Source organism: Sapajus apella, unplaced genomic scaffold (genome assembly GCF_009761245.1).
Source record: "Sapajus apella isolate SASKATOON/1434 unplaced genomic scaffold, GSC_monkey_1.0 scaffold103, whole genome shotgun sequence".
NCBI lineage: Eukaryota > Metazoa > Chordata > Mammalia > Primates > Cebidae > Sapajus > Sapajus apella.
In genome coordinates this window covers 5,992,062-6,004,711 of record NW_022437043.1, presented here as the reverse complement: position 1 = coordinate 6,004,711, position 12,650 = coordinate 5,992,062, and the positions used below count along the sequence as shown (strand labels likewise).

The window sequence follows — 12,650 nt, the reverse complement described above, 5'->3', positions numbered from 1 at the left end:
TTAGAGACGGGGTTTCACCATGTTGACCAGGATGGTCTCGATCTCTTGACCTCGTGATCCACCCGCCTCGGCCTCCCAAAGTGCTGGGATTTCAGGCTTGAGCCACCTTGCCCGGCAAAATTTTTTTTTTTTTTTAAGACAGGGTTTCACCATATTGGTCAGGCTGGTCTCAAACTCTTGACCTCAGGTGATCTGCCTGCCTCAGCCTCTCAAAGTGCTGAGATTACAGGCGTGAGCCACCACGTCTGGTAAAATATATTATTTTTAAAAAGTATCACCTCCAAAATATGTATTAGATATCTTATTCTCATCCCTTCGGAAGGTGGAGCTTAATTCCCCTCTTTTTTTTTTTTTTTTTTTTTTTTTTTTTTGAGACAGAGTTTCACTCTTGTTACCCAGGCTGGAGTGCAATGGCGCGATCTTGGCTCACCGCAACCTCCGCCTCCTGGGTTCAGGCAATTCTCCTGCCTCAGCCTCCCGAGTAGCTGGGATTACAGGCACGCGTCACCATGCCCAGTTGATTTTTTGTATTTTTAGTAGAGACAGGGTTTCACCATGTTGACCAGGATGGTCTCGATCTCTTGACCTCGTGATCCACCCGCCTCGGCCTCTCAAAGTGCTGGGATTACAGGCGTTAGCCACCGCGCCCGGCCAATTCACCTCTTGCTTTTAAATGTGAGCTGGACTTAGGGACTCACTTATAATGAAAAGAGTATAAGCCAAACATGATATCAACTTTAAATTGACCATAATAAATTAAGAATGCATTTTATAATCACCAGGGCAATCTCTAAAGAATAATAAATAATAACAACAGTTACAGCTGAAAAGACAATAAAAGAATAAAAGTTGAATATTAAAATATATTTTGTTAACTGAAAAGAAGGTAGGGAAGGGAGAAATAGGCTCAAAAACTAGGAAGAACAAATAGAAAACATGTAAGAGTATGATAGAGCTTAATCTGACTATATCAATAATTCCATAAAATTTAAGTGTGTTAAAAGATGCAATTAACAGGCAAGAATTTTTCTTTTTTTTTTTTTTTTCATATTACATGAAGCTTTCCACCATTGTGAACAATTAGGCAAGGCATTAGTGACAGAGGGGCATCACTGATAAACACAGAGCAACACTGGGGCAGTAAAGAGGAAGCCACAGAGACATCGTGTTTCTTCAAATAGCAGAAGCTTCCATGTCACAGCAGGAGAGCCGAGGATGAGCTCCACCTCCCGGAGGCTTAGTCCAAAAACTTCCTGTTGGCATTCGCACCAAACAAGGCTCCTCAGACTTCTGGCATCATCTGCTGGGCTATGAGGTCCAGCCGGCTTTCCAGGATGTTGGAAACCTTTATTTTATGATCCCCATTATAGATCTCAACTCCACCAGCTATGTCCTCAGGCAGGTAGGACTCCTGGTCAATTTGGACATCAACATCGTTTTTGGTGGCAATTTTGTACATTGGCATTGCCTTTTGCACCGCAGCCTTTACCAGAGGGAAATCTTGTTTTCTGCATCGAACAATCATTCGGGGCTCCAGCAACTGGTACAAACCCTGGAGAACCAGTCCATCCAGCAGCACTTGGTACCTGGTTGTATCTTTTAGCACCTTGCTCAGCCTCTGTTTCGCTTCATTTAGTAGGTCTGTGATAAGGTCATCTCTTGCTCTGAGGACTTTGAGCCTTGCTTGATTCATCAAATTAGACATCTGAATTTTCTTCTGCTGCTCAATCTGTTTCTCTTTCTTCTCATAATCTTTAGTCTTTGGGTTTGCACAAGCTGACCTTTCTTTATGTTGAACTCCTCCTCTGCCTTTGCATCTATTTCTTCTGTTCTCTCATTGGCTTCTTGTTCAATGAAAGCCATCATATGCTTAATCTGCTTTTGCACGTCAGCATCGCTGAGAGCCATGATGAGAGCAATGCTAGGCCGGTGAGCAGCAGGCTCGAGTTTAGGTTTGAAGGGCGGGGGTGGGGGTGTGGGGGTGGAATGGCAGAGACAGCCCTCGAATTTTTCTTTATATATAGACAGATGAGTTCTTGCTATATTGCCCAGGCTGGTCTCAAACTTCTGGGCGCAAGTGATCTGCACACATCAGCCTCCCAAAGTGCTGAGATTACAGGCATGAGCCACCACACCCAGCCAAAAGGCAAAGTTTTTTTTTTTTGTTTTTTTGAGACAGAGTCTCGCTCTGTCACCAGGCGCCAGGCTAAAGTGCGGTGGCATAATGTCGGCTCACTGCAACCTCCGCCTCCCGGGTTCAAGCAATTCTCCTGCCCCAGCCTCCCGAGTAACTGGGACTACAGGCGTGCGCCACCACACCCAGCTAATTGTTGTATTTTAGTAGAGACAGGGTTTCACCATGTTGGCCAGATGGTCTCGATCTCTTGACCTCGTGATCTGCCCACCTCGGCCTCCTAAAGTGCTGGGATTACAGGCATGAGCCACCTTGCCTGGCCTGATTTTTTTTTTTTTTTTTTTTTTGAGACATAGCCTCACTCTGTCCACCAGGGCCAGGCTGGAGTGCAGTGGCATGACCTTAGCTCACTGCAAGCTCCATCTCCCAGGCTCAAGCAATTCTCCTGCCTCAGCCTCCCAAGTAGCTGGGATTACCAGCATGTGCAACCACGCCTGGCTAATTTTTTTTATTTTTAGTAGAGACGGGGTTTTACCACGTTGGCCAGGCTGGTCTTGAACTCCTGACCTCAGGCAATCCACCTGCCTTGGCCTCCCAAAATGTTGGGATTACAAGTGTGAGCCATGGTGCCTGAACCCTGAATTCTTTCTTGCGTGAGATCCAGGAAGCCTCTCTTGGGGTCTGGATCGCAACCCCTTTCCTGTAACATCTTTCTGGTGACCACAGAAGGGACTATAATGAGGAAAACCCTGACCCAAAGGCTGCTTTTGAGTAAGTGGTGGGGTCCTGTAACATATTTCTAGTGAACGGAGGGAGGATACTTCCGTGACCCAAAGGACCTAAAGGAAATAGACTGCAGCACTAATTGGACAACTTTGGGCTAACCCTGCTTATTGCTGTGAACCAACCAGTGATCTCTGACTGCTGCTCAGAAGAAACAAGGGTGTTGGGTAATGTAAAAATCTGGATCAGTATTCTAATTCTGGGCACATTGCAATCAGCTAGCGACTCCATATCAGCTTGGTTCCAACAGTTGCCCAGTTCATGGAAAGCCTTCCTGTTTATTTTACTTGGGATAATTTTGCTTTACTCTTGTGGAATACATCGCTGATGTACTCCTGTATAAGAATGAGGATAAGCAGATATCACCTTTTGTCAGAACTCAAGAGTTATGAATGGCCTTTGCCATACTGGGGCTGTCTGACTGAGCTCCACTCTATCCCAAATAGGAAAGGCCCTGATACTTCGGCAGGGATATCATTGCCCCTGTTCAGCCTGCAGAAGTTACAGAAGATGGATCGTCATCCCTCTGTAATCCTTAGGATTAAGGGGTCTCCTTTATTTTATTTTATTTATTTTTGAGATGGAGTCTGGATCTGTTGGCCTGGCTGGAATACAGCGGCATGATCTCGGCTCACTGCAACATCTGCCTCCTGGGTTAAAGCGATTCTCATCCCTCAGCCTCCTGAGTAGCTGGGATTATAGGAGCCCACTACCACACCTGCATAATTTTTGTATTTTTAGTAGAGAGGGCATTTTGCCATTTTGGCCAGGCTGGTCTTGAACCGATCTCAGGTGATCTGCCTGCCTTGGTCCCCAAAAGTGCTGGGATTATAGGCATGAGCCACCACGCCCAGCCAAGGGTTCTCTTTTAAAAGGTAGGGGGAGGCCAGGCATAGTGACTCAGACCTGTAATCCCAGCACTTTGGGAGGCTGAGGCAGGTGGATCACATGAGGTCAGGAGTTTGAGACCATTCTAGCCAACATGGTGAAACCCTGTCTCTACTAAAAATACAAAAACTAGCCAGGCACGGTGGTGTGCACCTGTAATCTGACCTGTTCGGGAGGCTGAGGCATGAGAATCGTTTTAACCCAGGAAGTGGAGGTTGCAGTGAGCAGAGATCTTGCCACTGCACTCCAGCCTGTATGACAGAGCGAGACTCCGTCTCAGAATAAATAAATACATAAAATTTGAAAAAAAAAAAAAAAAAAAGGAAGGGGGAAAATGTCAGAGGCATGTAAACCAGAGCAACTCCATCTTGAATAGGGGCTGGGTAAAATCAGGCTGAGACCTACTGGGCTGCATTCCCAGACAGTTAAGGCATTCTAAGTCACAGGATGAGATAGAATCCAGCACAAGATACAGGTCATAAAAACCTTGCTGATGAAACAGGTTGCAGTAACGAAGCCGGCTAAAACCCACCAAAACCAAGATGGCTACTAGAGTAACCTCCGGTAGTCCACACTGCTACACTCCCACCAGCACCTTAACAATTTACAAATGCCATGGCAACGTCAGGAAGTTACCCTATATGGTCTAACAAGCAGAGGCATGACTAATCCACCCATTATTTAGCATATCATCAAGAAATAACCATAAAAATGAGCAACCAGCAGCCCTAGGGGCTGCTCTGTCTATGAAGTAGCCATTCTTCTTTTATTCCGTTACTTTCCTAATAAATTTGCTTTCACTTAAAAAAAAAAAAAAAAAGGAAAGAAATAAAGTGGAGGGGAGTAGCCGAGCAAGGTGGCGCATGCCTATAGTCCCAGCTACTCCGGAGGCTGAGGCAGGAGAATTGCTTGAACCCGGGAGGCAGAGGTTACAGTGAGGCAAGATCACATCACTGCCCTCCAGCCTGGCGACAGAGCGAGACTCTGTCTCAAAAAAAAATAATAATAATAAAATAAAAATAAAGGAAAAGAAAATAAAGAAAGAAAGTGGAGGGGAGTGGAAAGCTCGGTGATGTGGAAAAAATCAATTGTAATTTCTTCTGATGGTTGTCATTCCAAACTGAGGGAAGTTGACAAACTTGTTTAGTTGTTTATAGCTGCAGCCTACAGTATTGCAGGATAAAAGGGAAAGTTTCATTTTCTTTTTTTTGAGACAGAGTTTCAATCTTGTTGCCCAGGCTGGAGTGCAATGGCATGATCTTCACTCACCGAAACCTCTGCCTCCTAGCTTCAAGCGACTCTCCTGCCTCAGCCTCCACAGTAGCTGGGATTACAGGCATGGGCCACCATACTCGGCTAATTTTGTATTTTTAGTAGAGACGCAGTTTCTCCATGTTGGTCAGGCTGGTCTCGAACTCCCAACCTAAGGTGATCTGCCCGCCTCAGCCTCCCAAAGTGCTGGGATTACAGGCATGAGCCACTGGCCAAGCCATTTTATTTTATTTCAAATACGTGTTTATGTGATCTAAAAAAACACGGGCTGGGCACAGCAGCTTATGCCTGTAATCCCAGCACTTTGGGAGGCCGAGGTGGACAGATCACCTGAGGTCGGGAGTTCAAGACCAGCCTGGCCAATATAGTGAAACCCTGTCTCTACTAAAAATACAAAAATTATCCGGGCATGGTGGCACAGGCCGTTAGTCCCAGCTACTGGGGAGGCTGAGGCAGGAAAATCACTTGAACCCAGGAGGCGGAGGTTGTGGTGAGCCGAGATTGTGCCACTCCACTCCAGCCTGGGTGACAGAGTGAAACTCTGATTCTAAACGAACAAACAGCAACAAAAATACCTGATAAATAGTTCACTGTTATTACTTTATTTTTATTTTTATTTTTTAATTAAAAAAAAAATTAAGATGGGGTTTCGCCATGTTGGTCAGGCTGGTCTTGAACTCCCAATCTCAGGTGATCCGCCCGCCTTGGCCTCCAAAGTGCTTGGATTACAGGTGTAAGCCACCACACCAGGGCTACTCTCTCTCTTTTTTTTTTTTTTTTTGAGACGGAGTTTCACTCTTGTTACCCAGGCTGGAGTGCAATGGCCCGATCTTGGTTCACCGCAACCTCCGCCTCCTGGGTTCAGGCAATTCTCCTGCCTCAGCCTCCTGAGTAGCTGGGATTACAGGCACACGCCACCATGCCCAGCTGAATTTTTGTATTTTTTAGTAGAGACGGGGTTTCACCATGTTGACCAGGATGGTCTCGATCTCTTGACCTCGTGATCCACCCGCCTCGGCCTCCCAAAGTGCTGGGATTACAGGCGTGAGCCACCGCGCCTGGCCAAGCCTACTCTCTTTTTATTAAAAAAAAACTATTTTGTGGCCAGGAGCCGTGGCTCACACCTGTAATCCCAGCACTTTGGGAGGCCTAGGAGGGCGGAACACCTGGGGTCAGGAAGTCAGGAGACTAACCTGACCAATATGGAGAAACCCTCTCTCTACTAAAAATACAAAATTAGCCGGGCGTGGTGGCATATGCCTGTAATTCCAGCTACTCAGGAGGCTGAGGCAGGAGAATCGCTTGAACCTGGGAGCCGGAGGTTGCAGTGAGCAGAGATCCAGCCATTGCACTCAAGCCTGGGTGACTAGATCAAAACTTCGTCTCAAAAAAAAAACCCTATTTTGTACTACCTATCTTTCCCCAACTTTGGAAACCTGGCACATAATTGTCTACTGTTTGTAATTATTGGTTTTCATATATATATATATATATATATTTTTTTTTTGAGACAGAGTCTCACTCTCTTGCCCAGGCTGGAGTGCAATGGTGCAATCTTGGCTCACTGAAACCTCTGCCTCCTGGGTTCAAGCGATTCTCCTGTCTCAGCCTCCCTAGTAGCTGGGATTACAGGCACCCACCATCATGTCTGGCTAATTTTTTGTATTTTTGTAGAGATGGGTTTCACCATGTTGGTCAGGCTGGTCTCGAACTCCTACCCCAGATGATCCACCTGTCTCAGTCTGCCAAAGTGCTGGGATTACAGGCATGAGCCACCTTGCCTGGCCTAGTTTTTGTACTTTTAGCAGAGACGGGGTTTCTCCACGTTGGCCAGCCTGGTCTGAAACTCCTGACTTCAAGCGATCCACTCACCTCTGCCTCCCAAAGTGCTGGGATTACAGGTGTGAGCCACTGCACTCGGCCTGTAATTACTGATTTTTAAATTTTTGATTGTGTAAATTGTTATGCACACCTATTTTCTTGTTACATGTCAAAATCCATATGGATCTTCTCTTCTATTTACTGTAATTAAATACTGTATTAATGAAAAATAAATATAAAAATGTATACTAAAAAACTGTTTAGGGCTGGGCGCGGTGGCTCATGCCTGTAATCTTAGCTCTTTGGGAGGCTGAGGCTGGTGGATCATGAGGTCAGGAGTTTGAGACCAGCCTGGCCAACATGGTGAAACCCCATCTGTACTAAAGACGAAAAATTAGCTGGGCGTGGTGGTGGATGCCTGTAATCCTAGCTACTTGGGAGGCTGAGGCAGAAGAATTGCTTGAATCCGGAGGCAGAGGTTGCAATGAGCCGAGATCACGCCATTGTGCTCCAGCCTGGGTGACAGGGCAAGACTCCAACTCAAAAAAAAAAAAAAAAAAAAAAAACTTTAGACAAAGTATGACATATGACACATGCACATGTAGTCCCAGGACTCAGGAGGCTGAGGCGGGAGGATCACCTGAATCCAGGAGGCTGAAGCTTTAGTCAGCCATGTTTGTGCCACTGTACTCCAGCCTGGGCAATGGAGCAACAAAGTAACATACTATCTCAAAAACAAAAAGCTGGAATGGCTATACTCAGACAAAATAGACTTTAAAAATGGTGATGTTGCCAAACATAAAGGGACGTGTCATAACAATAAAAAGATGAATTCATCAGGAAGGCATAACATCATAAATGTGTAAGACGTCTAATAACAGGATTTCACAATACATGACACAAACCCCAACAGAAACATAGGGAGAAATAGACAAGTCCACAATCATGACTGGAGATTTTAACATCCTGTGCCCAGTAGTTGATGGAACTACTAGATAAACAAAGCATTCTGGAGATTTCTACTTTATTTTCTTTCTTTTTTCTTTTTCTCTTGAGACAGAGTCTTGCTCTATCAACCCAGGCTGGAGTGCAATGGTGCAATCTCCGCTCACCACAATCTCTGCCTCGTGGCTACAAACTATTCTCCAGCCTCAGCCTCCCGAGTAGCTGGGATTACAGGTGTGCACCGCCACACCCAGCTAATTTTTTTTTTTTTTTTTTTTTTTTTAGTAGAGACGGGGTTTCACCATGTTGGCGAGGCTGGTCTCGAGCTCCTGACCTCGTGATCTGCCCAACTTGGCCTCCTAAAGTGCTGGGATTACAGGTGTGAGCCTCTATGCCCAGCCTAACTTTCAACCAAGAAGGAACAATGGGGATGGCATTTAACCTCCCGCCTCAAACAAATAAAAATCCAGACGAATAAAATGGAACAACAAATCTCAAGATAGTAGACATCAGGTTAGCCTGGTGTGGTGGATAATTTGGAAGCCTCAGCTACTTGGAAGGCTGAGACGGGAGGATTGCTTGAGCTCAGGAGGTCAAGACTGCAGTAATCCATGATTGCACCACTGCACTCCAGCCTGGGTGAGAATGAGACCCTGTCTCAAAAAAAAAAAAAAAAAAAAAGATATTGGACATCAGACAATGAAGGACAGTGATCCCTGAGAGATGGGAAACAAACAAGGTAAGCATGATGGTTGCCCAGTTTACTGCCTGGAGATGGAGAGGGTCAACTCAGGATGAACCCTGAAAATACACTAAGTGAAATATGCCAGACACGGGACAAATATTGAATGATTCCACTTATATGTGGTATTTAGAATAGGCAAATTACTAGAGACAGGAAGTGGAATAGAGGTTACCAGGGTCTTACGGGTCGGGGAGAATGGGGAGTTATTGCTTAATGGTACAGAGTTTCTGCCTGGGTTGATGAAAAAGTTCTGAAAATAGACAGCAGTGCTTTTTTTTTTTCTTTTTTTTTCCCCATTTATTTATGTTATTGCATTTTAGGTTTTGGGGTACATGTGAAGAACATGCAAAATTGTTGCATAGGGAGTTTGGGTCCTTCGTAGGGACATGGATGAACCTGGAAACCATCATTCTCAGCAAACTGACAGAAGAGCGGTGCTTGTTATACAACATTGTGAATGTACTTAATGCTCCTGACTTGTACATTTACAGATCGCAAAAATGATAGATTTTACGTAATGCAAAATTTACCACAATTTTAATAAAGGATAAAGGATAATAATATAAACAAATTTATGCCAATAATTCTCACAACAAATTCCTTGCAAAACACAAATACCAATGTCCACTCAGGAAGAAATAGATAACTTGAATAGCCCTATATATATATTAAATAAATTGAATTTGTAGTAAAACATATTCCCATGAAGGAAATTCCAGGCCCAGATACCTTTCTTGGGGAATTCTACCACATATATATATATATATATATATATATGAAATAAATAATATCTGTTCTGCACAAACTCTTCCAGAAAAGAGGAGGGGATACTTTCCAACTTCTTTTATAAAACTGGCAATTACTCTGATACAAAACCAGAGAAAGTCATTTAAAAAAGAAAACTATATGTAACTGTCCTTCATGAACACAGGTGCAAAAGTTCTTAACGTTTTAGTAAATCTTGTTGTTGCAAACAGTTAATTCAAGGACATGCAAAGAAAAGAAGAAAAAAGGCCGGGCGCGGTGGCTCACGCCTGTAATCCAAGCACTTTGGAGGCCAAGGCGGGTGGATCACCTGAGGTCAGGAGTTCAAGACCAGCCTGACCAACATGGTGAAACCCCGTCTTAAAATAAATAATTAAATGAAGAAAAAAAGTTTTGTCGTTGCTTTTTTTTTTTTGTCTTTGTTTTTGTTTTTTTTTTTGAGAAGGAGTCTCACTCTATCGCCAGGCTGGAGTGCAGTGGCTTGATCTTGGCTCACTGCAACCTCTGCCTCCCGGGTTCAAGCCATTCTCCTGCTTCAGCCTCCCAAGTATCTGGGACTACAGGCTCGTGCCAACACACCCAGCTTATTTCTGTATTTTTAGTAGAGATGGGGTTTCACCTTGTTGGCTAGCACGGTCTCGATCTCTTGATCTGCCTGCCTCGGCCTCCCAAAGTGCTGGGATTACAGGTGTGAGCCACCTTGCCCAGCTCATTTTAGTAAATAAAATCCAACAATATATACAAAAGAAAATACAGGCCGAGCGCAGTGGCTCACGCCTATAATCCCAACACTTTGGGAGGCCGAGGCTGGTGGATCACGAGGTCAAGAGATCGAGACCATACTGGTCATCATGGTGAAATCCCGTCTCTACTAAAAATGCAAAAATTAGCTGGGTGTGGTGGCATGCACCTGTAGTCCCAGCTACTCAGGAGGCTGAGGCAGGAGAATTGCTTGAACCCAGGAGGCAGAGGTTGCGGTGAGCCAAGATCGCGCCATTGCACTCCAGCCTGGGTAACAAGAGCAAAACTCCATCTCAAAAAAAAAAAACAAAAACAAAGACAAAAGAAAATACATCAAGATGAATTTGAATTTATTCCAAGAATGCAAGAAAAACCAACTCAAGAGATGCAAAGAAAAGCATTTAACAAAATCCACCATCCATTCCTGATTTTTAAAAAATTCTCAGGCCAGGCGCGGTGGCTCATGCCTGTAATCCAAGCACTTTGGAGGCCAAGGCGGGTGGATCACCTGAGGTCAGGAATTCAAGATCAGCCTGACCAACATGGTGAAACCCCGCCTTTAAAAAAAAAAAAAATTCTCGGCTGGGTACAGTGTCTCATGCCTGTAATCCCAGCACTTTGGGAGGCCGAGGCGGGTGGATCACATGGTCAGGAGTTCAAGACCAGCCTGACCAATATGGTGAAACCCCAACTCTACTAAAAATACAAAAAAACTAGCTGGGTGTGGTGGCACACGCTTGTAATCCCAGCTACTCAGGAGACTGAGGCAGGAGAATTGCTTGAACTTGGGAGGCCGAGGTTGCAGTGAACCAAGATTGCACCACTGAACTCCAGTCTGGGTAACAGTCAGACTCCGTCTCAAAAAAAAAAAAAAAAAGAAAAACAAAACCTCTCAGCCGGGTACCGTGGCTCATGCCTGTAATCCCAGCACTTTGGGAGGCCGAGGTGGAAGGATCACAAGATCAGGAGTTCGAAACAAGCTTGGCCAACATGATGAAACCCCATCTCTACTAAAAATACAAAAAATTAGCTGGGTGTTGTGGCTCGTGCCTGTAATTCCAGCTACTCAGGAGGCTGAGGCTTGAACCTGGGAGGCGGAGGTTGCAGTGAGCCGAGATCGTGCTACTGCACTCCAGCCTGGGCGACAAGAGCAAAACTCCGTCTCAAAAAAAAAAAAAAAAACCTCTCAGAAAACTAGAAATGAAAGAAGGTAGTAGCTCCTCTATATGATAAAGAGCAGCTACGAATAACCTATAGTAACATCAAACTCAATGGCAAAAGACTAAATGCCTTTCCTCCTAACATAACATTACAAACAGGTCAGCATGTCCACTGTTGTCACTTCAACACTGTACTGCAAGTTCTAGTTTTTTTTTCTTTTTCCTTTTTGGAGACAGGGTCTGGCTCTTGGTTCACTACAACTTCTGTCTTCTGGGCTCAAGCATTCCTCCCACCTCAGCCTCCCGAGTAGCTGGGACTTACAGGTGCATGCCACCACGCCTTGCTAATTTTTGTATATTTCATAGAGATGAGGTTTCATCATGTTGCCCAGGCTGGTTTCTAACTCCTGGCCTCAAGTGATCCACCTGCCTTGGCCTCCCAATGAGCTGGGATTCCTGGTGCGAGCCACTGTGCCCTGCTAATTGTATTTCTATAAACTAGCAATGACCCATAGGAAATTGAAACTTTAAAATAACATTTATGGACTGGGCATGGTGGCTCACGCCTGTAATCCCAGTATTTTTGGAGGCTGAGGCAGGTGGATCACTTGAGGTCAGGGGTTCGAGACCAGTCTGGCCAACATAGTGAAACCCCATGTCCACTTAAAAAACAAAAACAAGCCCAGGAGCAGTGACTCACGCCTGTAATCCTAGCAGTTTGGGAGGCACAGGCAGGCAGATCACCTGAGCTCGGGAGTTCAAGACCAGCCTGGCCAACATGGTGAAACCCTATCTCTACTAAAAATACAAAAATTAGCCAGACGTGGTGGTACATGCCTGTAATCCCAGCTACTCAGGAGGTTGAGGAAGGAGAATTGCTTGAACCCTGGAGGCAGAGGTTTCAGTGAGCTGAGATCACACCATTGCACTCCAGCCTGGGCGACAGAACAAAACTCTGTCTCAAAACGAAAAAAACCCACAAAAATTAGCTGGGTATGGGGGCATGTGCCTGTGGTCCCAGCTACTCAGGAAGCTGAGGCAGGACAATTCCTTGAATGCAGGAGGCGCAGGCTGCAGTGAGCCGAGATGGTTCCACTGTATTCCAGCCTGGGTGAGTGAGTGAGCCTCTGCCTAAAAAAAAAAAAAAAAAAAAAACAAAGGCCGGGGACAGTGACTCACACCTGTAATCCTAGCACTTAGGGAGGCTGAGGCGGGCGAGTCAGGAAGTCAAGCGATCAAGACCATATTGGCCAACATGATGAAACCCCATCTCTACTAAAAAATTAGCTGGGCGTGGTGGCACACACCTGTAGTCCTAAGTACTCGGGAGGCTGAGGCAGGAGAATCGCTTGAACCCGGGAGTCAGAGGTTCCATTGCCTGGCAATGGAATGAGAC

General features: G+C 45.2%; 1 pseudogene across 1 annotated transcript; it reads right to left on the bottom strand.

The window, feature by feature from the left end:
• Positions 1-1,053: 1,053 nt before the first annotated feature.
• On the bottom strand, positions 1,054-2,041 carry LOC116536789 (annotated as a pseudogene). The gene has a single exon (XR_004262793.1). The product of XR_004262793.1 is annotated as a V-type proton ATPase subunit E 1-like (transcript).
• Between the last annotated feature and the right edge of the window lie 10,609 nt (positions 2,042-12,650).